The sequence below is a fragment of the Triturus cristatus genome, chromosome 4_1 (genome assembly GCF_964204655.1).
Source record: "Triturus cristatus chromosome 4_1, aTriCri1.1, whole genome shotgun sequence".
Classification (NCBI taxonomy): Eukaryota; Metazoa; Chordata; class Amphibia; order Caudata; family Salamandridae; genus Triturus; species Triturus cristatus.
Window position 1 is genome coordinate 114460446 of NC_140585.1, and position 18723 is coordinate 114479168.

Below are 18723 nucleotides of genomic sequence, written 5' to 3' on the forward strand. Positions count from 1 at the left end.
GGCTCGGACCACTAGGTAGACCAGGAGCAACATGGCCAATTTTAGCCGGCTACACACCTTATCCTGTCATTGAAGAAATGTCAGATGTGGATCTACTAGCTCAACTCAAGGAGCTAATCAAAATTTATAGACAATTGGTTCAATATGTTATGCAGACTTTCACAGTCCAACCACCATTAACCATTCAAAATCCAACCCCTCATCAAGGGAATACACTAAAAATTACTCCACAGACTTTACACGAAGTCATGGGTAAAATGCCCACAAAACGTGAACAAATTCCATTCTGGATAGCTCAAAAAATTACTCAAATCAAAGCGGTATTTCCTGATACCAGCCTTTATGAGAAACACAGAATTCTAACAATCTTTTTATCAATGGGGATCACACCACATCTGGAAGACTGCACCTCTTGGGGCACAGTCTTTGCTGTAATCTACACAAAAACACATGGTGTTCCGTCAATGGCGGTAAAACCTGATGTCCTAAAACAAATTCAAAATGAATATGGGGCAGAGCCTGCTCTGAATTTAGGTATGAAGTTACTGAAAAATTTCGACCAGGTCTCAACAATAATATTATCTAATATTAAAGGAGAAGCAGCATCAGTGGCGATCCGCCAAAAATTTGATGTAACAGAACAACCTCAAGAACTAGCCAGAATAATTGAAAAATCCTATGAGGAATTAGGCAGAGACAGTCTGGTAGGGAAACCAGTAAAACCACAATTGTCTGAAAGTCCTGATAAGGTCTTTCCTAAAAACACTCCTACCTCTTCTAAAAAGAAGTGGGAAAATAGCAAACAGAATTCCAAAGAGAAGCGTTCTCATTCCCGAGGCAGGTCTCCTCCACAGAAAATGCCCTCTGAAAGGAGGTACAACCTCAGGAATAGGGATAATTCGAGAAAACCTGACAGATATCAAGATAATGATACACGTTCCTCTCGTACCTTTCAGATATCGTCACAGACATCCAAAAGAAGAGGACGGTCAGAAAACAAGGAGGAATGCGTGAAGTCCAAAGACGATCAACACGTTCAGAAAAATAAAGAAAAACTTCAATTCATCAAGAAAAAGGTAGCTGGTCTGAAGATCAGACATGCCGAGAATACTGAGAACCCAACTCAGGAACGGAGAATGGGTCCGGACCCTGCTGGACAGTGCAGCAGAAGTTACAATAGCTCACCAGAACCTGAAGGGACTTCTGGAGACGGTGGACTTGAATGAAGACATTCAAGTTGAGACTGTAGACACCAGGGTTAGTTCTCCACATAGGTTATATGAAATAACACTCCGAATGGAGGGAGACATGCCAAGAAAAGTGAAAGGACTCTTTTGGGAGCATCTTTCAAAGGGTTATGATATACTTCTAGCAGAACAGGACTGGCCACCAGAGTTTGTCAGGGAGTGCCCACATGGCGAGGCCATCATTATGCCTGCCTTCTCCAACCATATTACAGTTCATTTAAAATATACATTAGCCAGGAAATGGGCAGTAGCCCAAACCCCAGCACTGTATAAAAATCATGTAGGATGGAATGAGATGAGGACTCACCTCACCATAAAATCCAGTTAAAAAATCAACCGACTGCACAAAGGCAGTACCCAGTTAAGAAAGAAGCTAAAAAACAGGTCAGGGAGATTTTAGATCAACATGAATATCAGGGAGTGATTGAAACATGCACCTCATCAATGAACAATCCTTTGTTTCCTGTCTCCAAACCAGACAATACATATCATCTACTTTTGGATTACAGACACTTAAATTCTTGTTGCAAAATATTGCAGTGCAAAATGCACACAGTACAGCATTAATTAATAACATTGTGCATAAAAAATATAAAACCACATTAGACATTTCTAATGGTTTCTTTTGTCAAAATATTGCACCAGAAAGCAGATATTTGACCGCTTTCTCAATAATGGGGACCCAGCGTCAATTTTGTCGACTGCCCCAGTGATTCAAAAACAGCCCGTGGTTATTCTCTGCAAGGGTAACAGAGTTACTACAAACTTTTGATGATGAGGCATTGTCATATGTCGATGATATATATCTGACAGACGATGACCTGGATAGGCACTTGAACAGCGTGAGCACCATAATATTGGGTTTCGCCACAGAGGGTTACAAATTCAACTTTAAAAAGTGAAGAATTGCCCACCTCAACATCCTTTTACTAGGATATGAACTATCAAGTCAAGGCAAAAGCCTGGCAGACATCTTTTTAGAAAAATGTGCGCTGCTCCAACCTCCAAAAACGCTGAAAAATTTACAGTCAATTCTAGGTTTCCTGAATTTTGGAAGAACTTACATTTTAAATTACGCTGAAAGGGTTAAACCTCTCTACAAATAAATCAAACCTGATTTTAAAATCACACATTGGATACAAAAACACCAACATTTTTGTGTTCACTACAAACAGACATGTTAGCAACGAAACACTAGCAAACACGCGTAAACATACGCAACTTAGTCATCCGAATAATTTCGGGTCAATGCGGATTCACCTACTCAACTTTTAACGAAGGTGAAAAAGTACCAATTGTATACAAATCCCACTTGTATACACAAGCAGAAATGAAATTTACTTCTACAGAAAAAAATCTGACAGCAGTTCAAACCGCTGTAGTAAAAGAAAGAGCCCTAGCACAGGGGAAACGCATTATGGATGTGACTCCTGGCCCAGCCCTAGAGCCAGTTACAAAGGCTAGCATTCCAAATTCAAAAGCTTTACATCTGAGATGGATACAATGGGTTAATTCTCTTGCTGCAACTGATGTTAAATACATTTTTGATCCATATTTAAAAACACAAGCATTCCTGCAATATGAACACGAATGTTCTCTGCCTACTGAAATTCTCCCTCTTGACCAGTACGAATTTATGCTTTATACTGACTGATCTGCACAGCCCGCTACGGAGAGTAAACAAGCTCACAGTGCAGCGTGTGATATCGTTAAAGGTCGCATGCGAGATGAAAATTCAGACCAATGGTCACAAAAACCCAATCTCTAGGAGATTGTACAGCTCAGCGAGCTGAACTACAAGCATTTAATATGGCACTTGAAAACACGGATCGCGAATTACCCACAATCATAGTATGCAATTCTTTTTACTGTGTTCAATCTTACAATGAATATTTACAGAATTGGATTTAAAATAGTTTCAAAGATGCAAATGGTGGCACAATCAAGCACAAATTTCTTTGGGAACAAGTAGTTCAATTGCGAAACGGACTACAGAACACTCACGTGATACACACGCTGAGTCATCAACGTGATGGCGTTCACGTTGAAGGGAATTCATTGGCTGATGAGGCCACGAAGAGGGCTGTGCAAACGGCTTCCTTAGCTGCAATCACTCGTTCAAAAACGAAAATAGACAGCGAAATAATGCTGGCTGTCAATGCATCAAGCAAAGGCAGCGGTGCGGCATTACCTAAAAAGTTTCCACTCAAATTCTCATATATAATTGATGCGAACAATGTTCCGTTTGCTTGAATCCCTGGAGTGGGGGATAGAGTAATTCCAAACGTGGAACACAGACTAGTGCTAATCCTAGCAGCACATGAAGGGCTTGCCACTGCCCATGCAGGTGTGTCCGCCACAGTAGCATTATTAAAACAAAGGTACTGGAGGCCCGGCATTAGAAAACAGACTAGAAATTATGTTTTGGACTGTGAGATATTCCAGAAGATGAAAGTCTTTACTCTGAAACGTCCTGAGCAGACGCCCCTGTTAATTTCAGATAAACCATTAGCTTGTGTTTACTTGGACCACAATATATATAAATATATCATGGTCGCAGTGGATTCGTGCTCTAGGTTGCTATGGATGTGGCCTCAGCGCTCGGCTGACACTCGAACTGTTATAAAAGATTTGCGAGTCTTTATCGGCACATACGCAATAGGCACACTACATTCTGACCAGGGTCCTGCGTTTAGCTCTAGGGCTTAGAAAGAAGCCATGGCCAGTCTTGGCGTAGCATTGCGGTATTCTTCTCCATTCCATCCTGAGTGAAATTCTGTTGTGGAAAGAAAAAAAAGCAGTCTATAACAGTTAGGGTATTAGGTTCGGGTGATGGGTAGGTCAAACATTTATATGGGGTCCAGCACGCACTTAACAACTTGACAAGAAGTTCTCTAAGGGATGTCACTCCATATGAGGTCCTGTTTGGGACTAGAATGTTGGTTCCGGACTTAGATATGAAAGGCACAGTGGTGGAAAACAAACAATTTGATATCAAAGATCGTTTGGCTGTTTTACAGGACTTAAATGAACTTAGAAAGCAACAAAGCAACGTGATCCTGAAGCCAACCACCACTGAGAAAAATCCGGCCGTCCCAGCAACGCCTGTCTGAAACCCAAAGCTTGGGGATCTAGTCAGAGAAAAGATCGTGGACAAGAAGGAATTTGGGCCTTCTCACTGCCAACCCATACCTGTCTTAGCAATCCATGGATCAAGAACAGTACTTTTGCCGCCCGTTGCTGGTAAAAAGGAGAAAATATTTGTGTCCATCGACCTGATCAAACCTAGGCCTGGGCAAAATCTCCGTTCCGTTCGCGGAATTTGCGATAATTTGGCATTTTCGCGTTCCGCGGAGAGCGCGGAAATGTCAAAATTTCCGCATTCCGCAGCTTTGCGATAATTTGTTTCTTGCTTGCGCTGTAAAATAATACATTCTCGCACGCGCGCGATTGCCTTACCTGAATCCCCGCGTTTGCCGACAAGTTTTCCCAATCCGTTCGCGTTCTCCATGAGATGTTGTATTGTTTTAGCCATTTGCGCTGTCTCGCGACAGTTCGCGTCCGCAGTGACGTCATGTGTCGCGCGATCACGTCTTTCTTCTCGCGATCATGCACCGCGAGACAACTGAAAACAAGATGGCCGCGCCCGCGAGCAACCGCAGGGGTAAGTTAGTGACCCGCAACCATGCAGAAAATATCGCGAACGGGTGGGAAAAAAACTTCCGCATCTTCGCGATATTTCCGCGTGTTTGCGGAGATTTGTGACATTTTCGCGATAATTTGCGGAAGTGAATTTCGCAAATTCCGCCCACCCCTAATCAAACCACACTATGTGGCTGATACTGAACAGTAGGCCAAGTGGACTCGGCCAATGTAGCAGACGCACTCCTCTAGCTACAGTCCAAGAGGTCCAAACTGAGAGACTCATCACCTTTGAAGATTCGACAGTAAGAAATAGAGGACTACCCAACAATGCTATGGACCTTGTACCTCTTGAGACCCAAATAACAGTTCGGCCAGATACACCTATTTACAACAAAGTAACAAATGATCAACTGGTTCCAACAATTTCATCAAATACGGATGCAATTTCAACCATTGACAGAACTGCTTCTGGCTATTTCATGAACTTTATTTATTTATTTATTTATTTATTTAAAGGTTTTGTTAAGCGCGTAGTAACCCAATGAGCATCCCAGCGCTAACCTGCATCTCCAAGGGTTTCAGCCGTCTAAAGAATTATGTTTGAGGGAAGAGGAGAGTCTTTAATGATCTCCTGAACTGGAGGTGATTCGATTCTGTCCTCAGTCTTCGTGGGAGGTGATTCCAGTATTTGGCCGTGTGGACCGAGAAACGATGGCCACCGGTCTTGGCTTTTTTGACTCTGGGGACTGAGATGAAATTTTCTCCGCTGGACCGGAGATCCCTTTCCACCTTGTAGGGGATTAGGAGTTCCTTGAGAAGCGGGGGGCCGTTATTGTTGAGGGTTTTGTGGGCCAGACAGAGGGCTTTGAAGGCGACCCTTTCTCTGACTGGAAGCCAGTGTAGAGATTTGAGAGCTGGCTTGGCAGAGGATCTAGCCGGTGTGCCCGTAAGTAGGCGGGCAGCGGCGTTTTGGACTTTCTGCAACGTGTTAAGGGTGGCTTCAGGAGCTCCCAGATAGATAGCGTTGCAGTAGTCCAATCTCGCCAGGATGAGGCCCTGAATGAGGAGCTTCCTTGCGTTAGCGGGGAGCAAGGGGAAGATCTTCCTACAGGCTCTGAGGAGACCGAAGCATGTCCCTGCCGTCTTTTTTGCCTGGGTTTTGAAGCTCAGGTCCTTCTCCATCCACACGCCTAGGCTTTTGACCTCGTCCTTGGGAGCGGGAGGGTCACCCAAGCAATTGGGCCAGAGGTGAGGTGGCAGGGAAGGCCCCTTATGACCCAGCATGAGTATCTCGGTCTTTGACCCGTTCAGCTTTAACGATGAGAGATTCATCCATCGTTGGACTTCGGAGAGGCAGCTGTGGAGATCAGAGGGGGCGTGATGGGGATGTGAGAGAGTTACCACCAACTGGGTGTCGTCGGCGTAGTTGATAATTGAAACGCCGAACGAACTAACTCTCTTCTCCAGTGGGGCCATGTACACGTTGAATAACGTAGGGCTCAAAGATGAGCCCTGCGGCACTCCACAGCGGAGGGGGATGATAGGTGAGTGGCTGTCGTTCTCCCAAACCTGGAAGGAACGGCCTGATAAGAAAGATTTTAGCCACTTTGATACGTTTTCTGAGGATCCCAGCGAGCCTGAAACAACGCCAGTACAAAGAACTTTCAAAGAAAAAGCAACAGACTTTTTTCTTCTACTGAAAAAGCCTTATCTAGTTTCACCATGGATTGAACTATGGATTGTTTTGGGAATATTCTTCTTTCTACTTTGGATAGCTCTGGTAATAATTCTGGGTAGGCTGATTAATGGAAGATATATTCAAATGGACACAGCAAGTAAAAGAGTGAACTCACTTCTCCAGCCACACAAATCATCCCATTGTGAAGCAAGAACTTGTCAGCAGTGAACATCACAGCGATTCCTATACCAGATGGTATAGTTTGGGACAAAACCAAATATGGCATTTTTGGCCCGTCGGAGCTTTTGAAGATTCCACATTTATTTAAAATTTCATTAAGTGATTTTATTACCTCCAGTACCTTTTCTGATGATTGGGACTTAGAGACTGTTCAGAATATGATGTCTGATCTAGAGATGTCAACTGCATTTACTAATAATGAATATTTACATGGTTCATCAGACTATGAACAACTGTATTGTTATAACCACTATGGTCATCATTTCTTGAATAAATCTGCAACACCTAGAAATGTTTTTATCTATAACCAAAGGGAACATTGTCCTATGCCACCAAAGGGTAGCTCAAAAACATTTGCAATGAAATTTCCATATTTTTCAGGGTTTAATATCTCGAATGCAGAGACATTTTACTTTAAGAATGTCAATAAGACAGGAATGAAAACTATGTTAACGAATACCAAACAGATTTATTCTGCAGCCTTTATTGCCCAACTGTCTAGACAGGTTTACGACTTTTGGAGAGACAACATTGAGACAAAAACTGGCTTAGGTACTAAAGATCGGCAAGTACAGGGAATAGAAGCTTTGTTTAAAGCCTGTATCATCCCTGAGCAAATTATGTTTTTGAACGACACTGTCCAACAAACATCATGCCTTGGAAAAGCCAAGATAAAAGATATGAACACTCCGTCTATACCTGCACCTACAAGTGAAAGCACTACACTGGGGGAGGTCGACGTACATACTATTTTGAAAAATAACAGATCAGATACTGAATGGAAAAAATGGTTGCTCTGGCCCTTAGACACAAAAAACTGTCAAGATATATTCCTCAACAAGACACAAGGTTTTACCTTTCATAGGCCAGACCCACGTTATGTCCAAAGACAGCATCCGTGTGTAGTAACAACTTACAGTGTAGGGAAACTTTGCCTTGATTGGCTCCAGAAAGCTACACTAGGGGATGTAAAACAACACTTAACTTTACTTCAAGAAGGCGCAGACCTTAGGGAATTCTTGCTAGGTCCAAGAAAACCGCCTCAAAAATGTTTCATATATGCCGGTATCTACGCTGTTCCCATGAGGCACAGGGTCAAGACTGATTTGCATATGGCCATGTCTGAACTGGGGTGGCGTAGTAGGCAAAAGAACGATGGATTTAACCCAGATCTCTTGACTGGGGGAGAATGTCTGCATTGTCAGCATTCCGTCCATCATTTGTTTGTTGTAACGCTTTTCGCCCTAAGTGGGATGGGTATTCCCAGACGTGGGACCCGTGCTCACTACGCCACTGGAGTCAAGCTATCCTGGCTGATGACGGCTGATAGCCAGAAACCGGTCCTAGGATGCTTGATTCCGGTCCAGGGAAGACATGGCTTGGCAGTTCGGGCTGGACTGTTCCCATGAGGCACAGGGTCAAGACTGATTTGCATATGGCCATGTCTGAACTGGGGTGGCGTAGTGGGCAAAAGAACGATGGATTTAACCCAGATCTCTTGACTGGGGGAGAATGTCTGCATTGTCAGCATTCCGTCCATCATTTGTTTGTTGTAACGCTTTTCGCCCTAAGTGGGATGGGTATTCCCAGACGTGGGACCCGTGCTCACTACGCCACTGGAGTCAAGCTATCCTGGCTGATGACGGCTGATAGCCAGAAACCGGTCCTAGGTTGCTTGATTCCGGTCCAGGGAAGACATGGCTTGGCAGTTCGGGCTGGACTGTTCCCATGAGGCACAGGGTCAAGACTGATTTGCATATGGCCATGTCTGAACTGGGGTGGCTTAGTGGGCAAAAGAACGATGGATTTAACCCAGATCTCTTGACTGGGGGAGAATGTCTGCATTGTCAGCATTCCGTCCATCATTTGTTTGTTGTAACGCTTTTCGCCCTAAGTGGGATGGGTATTCCCAGACGTGGGACCCGTGCTCACTACGCCACTGGAGTCAAGCTATCCTGGCTGATGACGGCTGATAGCCAGAAACCGGTCCTAGGATGCTTGATTCCGGTCCAGGGAAGACATGGCTTGGCAGTTCGGGCTGGAGTATTCCCATGAGGCACAGGGTCAAGACTGATTTGCATATGGCCATGTCTGAACTGGGGTGGCGTAGTGGGCAAAAGAACGATGGATTTAACCCAGATCTCCTGACTGAGGGAGAATGTCTGCATTGTCAGCATTCCGTCCATCATTTGTTTGTTGTAACGCTTTTCGCCCTAAGTGGGATGGGTATTCCCAGACGTGGGACCCGTGCTCACTACGCCACTGGAGTCAAGCTATCCTGGCTGATGACGGCTGATAGCCATAAACCGGTCCTAGGATGCTTGATTCCGGTCCAGGGAAGACATGGCTTGGCAGTTCGGGCTGGACTGTTCCCATGAGGCACAGGGTCAAGACCGATTTGCATATGGCCATGTCTGAACTGGGGTGGCGTAGTGGGCAAAAGAACGATGGATTTAACCCAGATCTCTTGACTGGGGGAGAATGTCTGCATTGTCAGCATTCCGTCCATCATTTGTTTGTTGTAACGCTTTTCGCCCTAAGTGGGATGGGTATTCACAGACGTGGGACCCGTGCTCACTACGCCACTGGAGTCAAGCTATCCTGGCTGATGACGGCTGATAGCCAGAAACCGGTCCTAGGATGCTTGATTCCGGTCCAGGGAAGACATGGCTTGGCAGTTCGGGCTGGACTGTTCCCATGAGGCACAGGGTCAAGACTGATTTGCATATGGCCATGTCTGAACTGGGGTGGCGTAGTGGGCAAAAGAACGATGGATTTAACCCAGATCTCTTGACTGGGGGAGAATGTCTGCATTGTCAGCATTCCGTCCATCATTTGTTTGTTGTAACGCTTTTCGCCCTAAGTGGGATGGGTATTCCCAGACGTGGGACCCGTGCTCACTACGCCTCTGGAGTCAAGCTATCCTGGCTGATGACGGCTGATAGCCAGAAACCGGTCCTAGGATGCTTGATTCCGGTCCAGGGAAGACATGGCTTGGCAGTTCGGGCTGGACTGTTCCCATGAGGCACAGGGTCAAGACTGATTTGCATATGGCCATGTCTGAACTGGGGTGGCTTAGTGGGCAAAAGAACGATGGATTTAACCCAGATCTCTTGACTGGGGGAGAATGTCTGCATTGTCAGCATTCCGTCCATCATTTGTTTGTTGTAACGCTTTTCGCCCTAAGTGGGATGGGTATTCCCAGACGTGGGACCCGTGCTCACTACGCCACTGGAGTCAAGCTATCCTGGCTGATGACGGCTGATAGCCAGAAACCGGTCCTAGGATGCTTGATTCCGGTCCAGGGAAGACATGGCTTGGCAGTTCGGGCTGGAGTATTCCCATGAGGCACAGGGTCAAGACTGATTTGCATATGGCCATGTCTGAACTGGGGTGGCATAGTGGGCAAAAGAACGATGGATTTAACCCAGATCTCCTGACTGAGGGAGAATGTCTGCATTGTCAGCATTCCGTCCATCATTTGTTTGTTGTAACGCTTTTCGCCTTAAGTGGGATGGGTATTCCCAGACGTGGGACCCGTGCTCACTACGACACTGGAGTCAAGCTATCCTGGCTGATGACGGCTGATAGCCAGAAACCGGTCCTAGGATGCTTGATTCCGGTCCAGGGAAGACATGGCTTGGCAGTTCGGGCTGGACTGTTCCCATGAGGCACAGGGTCAAGACTGATTTGCATATGGCCATGTCTGAACTGGGGTGGCGTAGTGGGCAAAAGAACAATGGATTTAACCCAGATCTCTTGACTGGGGGAGAATGTCTGCATTGTCAGCATTCCGTCCATCATTTGTTTGTTGTAACGCTTTTCGCCCTAAGTGGGATGGTGTAATGGCAGGGTTTTTGGCTTTATTTAGCAGTGATAATAGATCATTATTCTTGCTCGCATCTAGTATAGGCATTCTTAGCCTGTGTTGGCCCTTTTAAGCCCTTTTCCCAGACCTAGAAGAGGATAGCTGCTTAATATGCCTTTATTCTTGACTTTAACCTGTCTATTGCCTATTGGCTTTGACATATTAGACATATTGGTATGGTTCATGTAGGTATTCTGACAGAGCTAAGGAGCATTTCACCCCTTTCAGGCCTACAGGCCTAGAGCTAGAGGGACTCCATCTTGATGAAGCTGAGAGGCTTTTCAGGGCAAAGGCAAAGTTTATAGTTAAGGCTGTTTTTCACTTGGAGAGAACCGGTCTGGGCCAGCCCTTATCGGTAGGCTGTATTATTCTCTGTGTAGAAGACACAACAAAAGGCTGGCCAGCTGGGAAAGTGTCCTTGATGCGAGGTGATGCAGAGACCCGGTGGGCGGCGGGCTGATGGCTGGAACTTTCCATGAGGAAACAGCATTCTATATCAGTGAAGTGCAGAGGCGGAGTCAGTGAGTCAGTCAGAGGGCAGTCGAGGAGAGAGTCCAGCAGAGAGGAGAGCAGTGGAGTGGAGTTGGCAGAGAGAGAGAGAGAGAGAGAGTTCAATCTGGAGAAGAGCTGAGTTGAATAGCGAGCTGGAACTGAAGGAAGCAGTCAGAAGCAGTTGCTTATCAGGAGGAGGTGTGAATAGCTGGAGTCTGAAGTAATGCCTTTTAGAAGAGATAGAGGAGAGCTTGTGGATTAACCTATGGGAGCAGATGGAATTGGACATTGGCGCAGAGACAAAGCGAATAAGATAGTAGAATGAACGGTGATCAGAGCGGCAGGAACCATTAAGAGTGAAGACGCAAGGTGGAGAGACAGTTCGTGTGGGGGAGAGGAGTCCAGAGGCAGAGCGATCAGCGCAGAGGTGTACCCAAGAGTGCAGGAGAGAGAGAGAGCATGAGATGAGCCAAGGCACAGACGAGAGAGGAACCCAGATGACAGCTAGAACAAGACTTCACACTAATCAGGTGATATCGCTTTCATCACATTAGCTACACTTAATCTTTTCCCTTTCAGCGGAGTGTTCCTGTTATGTGTAATCCTTCTCTTTTAAGTAGTGTGTTCTACCTATAGCCTTTGTTAGATTTGTATTAATGTTTATATTACTGTAATAAATGACCCCCAGTTTATAACAAACTGGTGTGTAGCCCCTATTCTTGTTCACTGAAGGTAAATGAAGCTCCTAGGTGAGCACTAGGCGCGTGAATGGATGAGTAATCCCAATCAGGTAAGTGGTGATCACATAAATAGGGAGTGAGTGGACCTTTGATGCCAAGAGCAGGTAATACACAATAATCTGGACCCACATTCAAAGTTATTATTGTAGTTTCATCCCGAGTAGACAGCTGAGATAATATCCCAATATATATATATATGTATAGGTGTTCATAGGAATGTGGTCGTCGTTGATATGCGGCGTTAATGAGAGCGCTGGGGAGGATTACCAGCGTGTAGGACTGCCGGATTGCAGCCCGTGTATAAGTGAGAGCGGCGGGAGGGATACCGCCGTGTAGGTTTCGCAGGATCGCGAACGATTTGAAAAAGGGAGCATTGGGTTCTGCAGGCCCGTGTGTAGCAGATCTGCCCTAGGGTAGAACGGTCTGGGTCAGGGTGGCCGCGAGACCAACTGATGTGAATAAGTGTGGTCTAGGGTATGGATATCCCTAGTAATCAGTGAGTATTCTTAGTATCCCTATAGATTTAGTGGTGTTCTTAATAATATGAGCTTGTATATTGCGAGTTCCCTATCCTCAGGTAGGTACCAGGTGCCTGGATATAGAGGAGTCCTGAGGACGGAAGGTGAGTACGTTTTGGCTGGGTCACAGGGGCCCCTGGGGGCTGATCCCATCTAAACAGAAAATCCAGCCATTACATTTTGGCGTAGTCGGACAGTTTACGAATCCTGTGTGACCTCCATGTGCTTAGATTGTTTCCCATGTGTTGTGAGTGAGTGCCATGAACGCCATTACATTTTGGCGTAGTCGGACAGTTTACGAACTCTGTGTGCCTGGCCATGTGCTTAGAGAGTTTTCCATGTGTTCTGAGGGAGTGCCCTGAACGCTAGTTCCATCTGGCGTAATGTTGCAGTTTATGTAGCCTGTTAGACCTATTGGCTTGAACAGTTGCAGCGTGAGGAGATTGTATTACATCATGGCATTTGGTTTATTCAGGGTGGAAGGAATGGTTTTCATCTTGGTGTTTAAACTGTCAGAGTTGAAGGATGACATTACATGAGGAAGCCAGTTACATCTATGTGATGGTCCAATTGTATAAATGTGTGTTAAAAGTGCTTTTAAATTGCCCATTAAATTGCTTGCTGCATCTGCTTATGCTGTGCAATGTGAAATGTGTTCATTGTTCTATGATCTGTGGAGTTCTGTGAATATAGCTCCTTGTAAATATGACTTGTGAATAGCGCCATATTAATGTGACTTGTGAGGTGCAGGTTCTCATGTTGATTTATTGTGTTCCTTGTGCATTGCGCCTTGGATACATTGTTTGTGAAAAGATTGTCTTGTAAATATGACTTGTGAATAGCGCCATATTATTGTGATTTGTGAGGTGCATGTTCTCATGTTGATCTGTTGTGTTCCTTGTGCATTGCGCCTTGGAAATGTTGTTTGTGAAAGGCTTGTCTTGTAAATATGGCTTGTGAATAGCGCCATGTGGTCATGGCTTGGACAGGGCATGTTATCATTACGTTTGGCAGGAGAGAGCTGGATCTTTCTCGGGTGCTTGGGAATAACGTTTTTGAAAATATGTGTGTGTCATTTGTAAACGTGAAGAAATGTGCTAATGATTTTCCCATGTATAAATGGACGTTGGGAAATGTTTCTATTTGAGCTGCCAAAGGGTTAATATCTTGAGTTGAGATGGCAGCCTTTATTTTTTACATGCTGTCAACATGCATGGTTATCTGACCTGACTATAAAAGTCAGTGAATTATTTTAAGGATTTTTGATGGTTTGATTTTGACTTTTTTTTTTTGGTTCCTTGGTCAGCCTACGTGCTTTGTCAGTTTCTTGACGGAAAGGTAACATCTTGTGTTTTGAGAAGGGTTCTGTTCATTTCACATTCCTTTTGAAATGCGTCTACGAATTTGTGTGGGTTTGCCTTGGAACTGATGTGGTTATAAATCAACCAGTTGGATTACGGAGAGAGCTGTGTTCTTTTAAAATGAGTGAAATGTTAAAAAGATGGCCCTGTTAGAGTGCACGCTACGGAGCTGTTTTCATTAATTATTTCTGTGAGGGGTTTCCATCTAGACAGGAATGTGTTAGTTTAATAATAATCAATCTTGCCCGACAGTGCATGGTAACATGTGCTTTTAATTAGTGAAAGGCAACCGTGTGCCTTTGAAAAACTATAAAATGTAACATTATTATTTTCCCAAATGTAAATTAAAATGTATTCTTTTATAAATGTGTCAGCAAAACCTTAAATTAAATACAATGTTGAAATGTATCTGCATTTTATGTTGTTTTACAAATTATTTCTCTTTCAGCAGCTGACAATGGACCATGTTAATTCGTTTTTTTTCCCAAATGCAGAATGTATAATCTTGTGTGCATAAGTTAGTTGCCCCTTTCTAAATAAGTGCCCATATTTTAAATGTCTTGCCTTTAGCTGAATTAGTTAGACACAAGTCTTTTTAGAAACTGGAGCTTTTAAGTAGCAGTACATTGTAATAGAATTGTTTTTTTTTTTTTTAAAATGCTACCTTTCGTTAGTTAGCACAATCAGGCCTGGGAACAAAACTTACAAGGAATTTGTTTGTCGACCTTGGCAGACCAGCTGGTTTGTGCAGACGAGTTTTTTTTTTCTTCCGCTGCAGGCTCCGATCACGTCCCTGTTTCGTTATGATTGGCTATAATCCAATTTTCTTCCGCGGACGGCTTGTTTATATAAGGGCGGGGTGGCCTTGCTCTTCCCTTGGAGTTAGTTAGTTGCAGTGGGCCTGGGCGGGCTTCTCTGATAGGCTTGCAGTGCCCTGCTCCTGCTGTGAGATCATCATTTGGCAGTGATGTTAGGCCCCACTGAATGAACTTAAAAATTAAATTTTGAATGTTTTTAATTAATTAGGATATTTTCTTTTCGATAATGAAAGGCACCCGGGGTGCTTTTTAAATGGAAAATTTTATTTTACAAGAATAATGATACTTCTTCTCTTGTTTCTAGGATTGCTGCAGTTGGGGTGCGTGCGTGCGTCTGCCCACTCCCTTTATTTGTTTTAGCTTTTTATTTTCATGTTATTATTTTAGTTTATTGTTTTGGATGATGGAACGAGACCAGACCAGACCAGACCAGACCGGGTGATGGATGGCCGCATTGGAGGAAGTACCGAGGATGCAGGGTGGTGGCCTACACTGAAGAATTTGAACATTAAATAATCGCTTGAACAATCAGGCCCCACTTTTAAAGCGAAAAAAAAAAAACGTGTCACCTATTACTAAGTTATTTAATTCCCTGGCCTGCAATTTTGACATCACTACAAGCAGGCCCCACTTTTAAAAAAATTTTGTCACCTATTATAGTTTTTCCAAATGAAGGACTTTTTTTTTTTTACTGATGGTGCGCACATGTGTTTCACCGTGTGATTTGAAATGTTTTTTGTTACTGTTCTTATATTTTCACCTTGATTGATTACTGGGTGGTTACCTTAAATTTGGATTGTTCTGGGTAGATTGTCTTTTAGTATGATTATGTATTAATGTTTGCCCAGACCTTGCTATTGTATTTCTCGGATTTCACTTTAAATTGACATATGTCAGCAGGTAGGCCTCATTTAGGCCTATTGTTATTTTCATCTCACATATTAGCACCTACACCAATAGTTTCATGAGTCATCATTAGCTTAAGTTGCCTATAGTAGGTAGGGCTCATTTAGGCCCTTTGTTGTTTTCTCATTAGGAGTTGAAACACATTTAGTTCTTAAGTTGACAATGGTAGGTAGGTCTCATTTAGCCTTAAGTTGTCCGAAGTAGGCCCATTTAGGCCCCTTGCTGTTTTCATTCAACACATAAGTCCCTACATCACTAGATTTCACCAGTTATCATTAGAAGTTGAGGAACATTTAGTTTGAGGATGCTTTGGTTAGTTTCTTTCGTTATCAGATCCAATCTCAGATATTTTCAGCATTCGAGTCAAGGGTGCTTTGATTTGTTTTTAGGTTTCTATTCCCTACAATTGAGTTTCAGGTGGAATTTTCTTGAGTTGTCATTGTTTTTAGGGAGTTTTTTTTTTAGGTTTTGATTTGTTGATAGATTTTGTTGATGTTTGTTTATTTAGATGTTATTGTTTGTCAGATGTTCGCAAGATAAGGATCTAAGGGTGGATGGCAGAGATATTTAGCAGTGATATAGATCTTAGTCTTGCTCACATCTAGGATAGGTATTTTTAGCCTATGTTGGATAGATTATGTTGATGTTTGTTTAGATGGTTGTTGTTGTTTATAAGATGCTCGCAAGATAAGGATCTAGGGTGCAATGTAATGGCAGGGTTTTTGGCTTTATTTAGCAGTGATAATAGATCATTATTCTTGCTCGCATCTAGTATAGGCATTCTTAGCCTGTGTTGGCCCTTTTAAGCCCTTTTTCCAGACCTAGAAGAGGATAGCTGCTTAATATGCCTTTATTCTTGACTTTAACCTGTCTATTGCCTATTGGCTTTGACATATTAGACATATTGGTATGGTTCATGTAGGTATTCTGACAGAGCTAAGGAGCATTTCACCCCTTTCAGGCCTACAGGCCTAGAGCTAGAGGGACTCCATCTTGATGAAGCTGAGAGGCTTTTCAGGGCAAAGGCAAAGTTTATAGTTAAGGCTGTTTTTCACTTGGAGAGAACCGGTCTGGGCCAGCCCTTATCGGTAGGCTGTATTATTCTCTGTGTAGAAGACACAACAAAAGGCTGGCCAGCTGGGAAAGTGTCCTTGATGCGAGGTGATGCAGAGACCCGGTGGGCGGCGGGCTGATGGCTGGAACTTTCCATGAGGAAACAGCATTCTATATCAGTGAAGTGCAGAGGCGGAGTCAGTGAGTCAGTCAGAGGGCAGTCGAGGAGAGAGTCCAGCAGAGAGGAGAGCAGTGGAGTGGAGTTGGCAGAGAGAGAGAGAGAGAGAGAGTTCAATCTGGAGAAGAGCTGAGTTGAATAGCGAGCTGGAACTGAAGGAAGCAGTCAGAAGCAGTTGCTTATCAGGAGGAGGTGTGAATAGCTGGAGTCTGAAGTAATGCCTTTTAGAAGAGATAGAGGAGAGCTTGTGGATTAACCTATGGGAGCAGATGGAATTGGACATTGGCGCAGAGACAAAGCGAATAAGATAGTAGAATGAACGGTGATCAGAGCGGCAGGAACCATTAAGAGTGAAGACGCAAGGTGGAGAGACAGTTCGTGTGGGGGAGAGGAGTCCAGAGGCAGAGCGATCAGCGCAGAGGTGTACCCAAGAGTGCAGGAGAGAGAGAGAGCATGAGATGAGCCAAGGCACAGACGAGAGAGGAACCCAGATGACAGCTAGAACAAGACTTCACACTAATCAGGTGATATCGCTTTCATCACATTAGCTACACTTAATCTTTTCCCTTTCAGCGGAGTGTTCCTGTTATGTGTAATCCTTCTCTTTTAAGTAGTGTGTTCTACCTATAGCCTTTGTTAGATTTGTATTAATGTTTATATTACTGTAATAAATGACCCCCAGTTTATAACAAACTGGTGTGTAGCCCCTATTCTTGTTCACTGAAGGTAAATGAAGCTCCTAGGTGAGCACTAGGCGCGTGAATGGATGAGTAATCCCAATCAGGTAAGTGGTGATCACATAAATAGGGAGTGAGTGGACCTTTGATGCCAAGAGCAGGTAATACACAATAATCTGGACCCACATTCAAAGTTATTATTGTAGTTTCATCCCGAGTAGACAGCTGAGATAATATCCCAATATATATATATATGTATAGGTGTTCATAGGAATGTGGTCGTCGTTGATATGCGGCGTTAATGAGAGCGCTGGGGAGGATTACCAGCGTGTAGGACTGCCGGATTGCAGCCCGTGTATAAGTGAGAGCGGCGGGAGGGATACCGCCGTGTAGGTTTCGCAGGATCGCGAACGATTTGAAAAAGGGAGCATTGGGTTCTGCAGGCCCGTGTGTAGCAGATCTGCCCTAGGGTAGAACGGTCTGGGTCAGGGTGGCCGCGAGACCAACTGATGTGAATAAGTGTGGTCTAGGGTATGGATATCCCTAGTAATCAGTGAGTATTCTTAGTATCCCTATAGATTTAGTGGTGTTCTTAATAATATGAGCTTGTATATTGCGAGTTCCCTATCCTCAGGTAGGTACCAGGTGCCTGGATATAGAGGAGTCCTGAGGACGGAAGGTGAGTACGTTTTGGCTGGGTCACAGGGGCCCCTGGGGGCTGATCCCATCTAAACAGAAAATCCAGCCATTACAGATGGGTATTCCCAGACGTGGGACCCGTGCTCACTACGCCACTGGAGTCAAGCTATCCTGGCTGATGACGGCTGATAGACAGAAACCGGTCCTAGGATGCTTGATTCCGGTCCAGGGAAGACATGGCTTGGCAGTTCAGGCTGGACTGTTCCCATGAGGCACAGGGTCAAGACTGATTTGCATATGGCCATGTCTGAACTGGGGTGGCGTAGTGGGCAAAAGAACGATGGATTTAACCCAGATCTCTTGACTGGGGGAGAATGTCTGCATTGTCAGCATTCCGGCCATCATTTGTTTGTTGTAACGCTTGTCGCCCTAAGTGGGATGGGTATTCCCAGACGTGGGACCCGTGCTCACAACGCCACTGGAGTCAAGCTATCCTGGCTGATGACGGCTGATAGCCAGAAACCGGTCCTAGGATGCTTGATTCCGGTCCAGGGAAGACATGGCTTGGCAGTTCGGGCTGGACTGTTCCCATGAGGCACAGGGTCAAGACTGATTTGCATATGGCCATGTCTGAACTGGGGTGGCGTAGTGGGCAAAAGAACG

The 18723-nt window shown here is 44.5% G+C and overlaps 1 long non-coding RNA gene across 1 annotated transcript; it reads left to right on the plus strand.

The window, feature by feature from the left end:
* Positions 1-10657: 10657 nt before the first annotated feature.
* On the plus strand, positions 10658-17437 carry LOC146844065 (uncharacterized). The gene is made up of 2 exons (XR_014981123.1): positions 10658-11700; positions 14912-17437. It is a non-coding gene; the product is annotated as an uncharacterized LOC146844065 (long non-coding RNA).
* The last annotated feature ends 1286 nt before the right edge of the window (positions 17438-18723 follow it).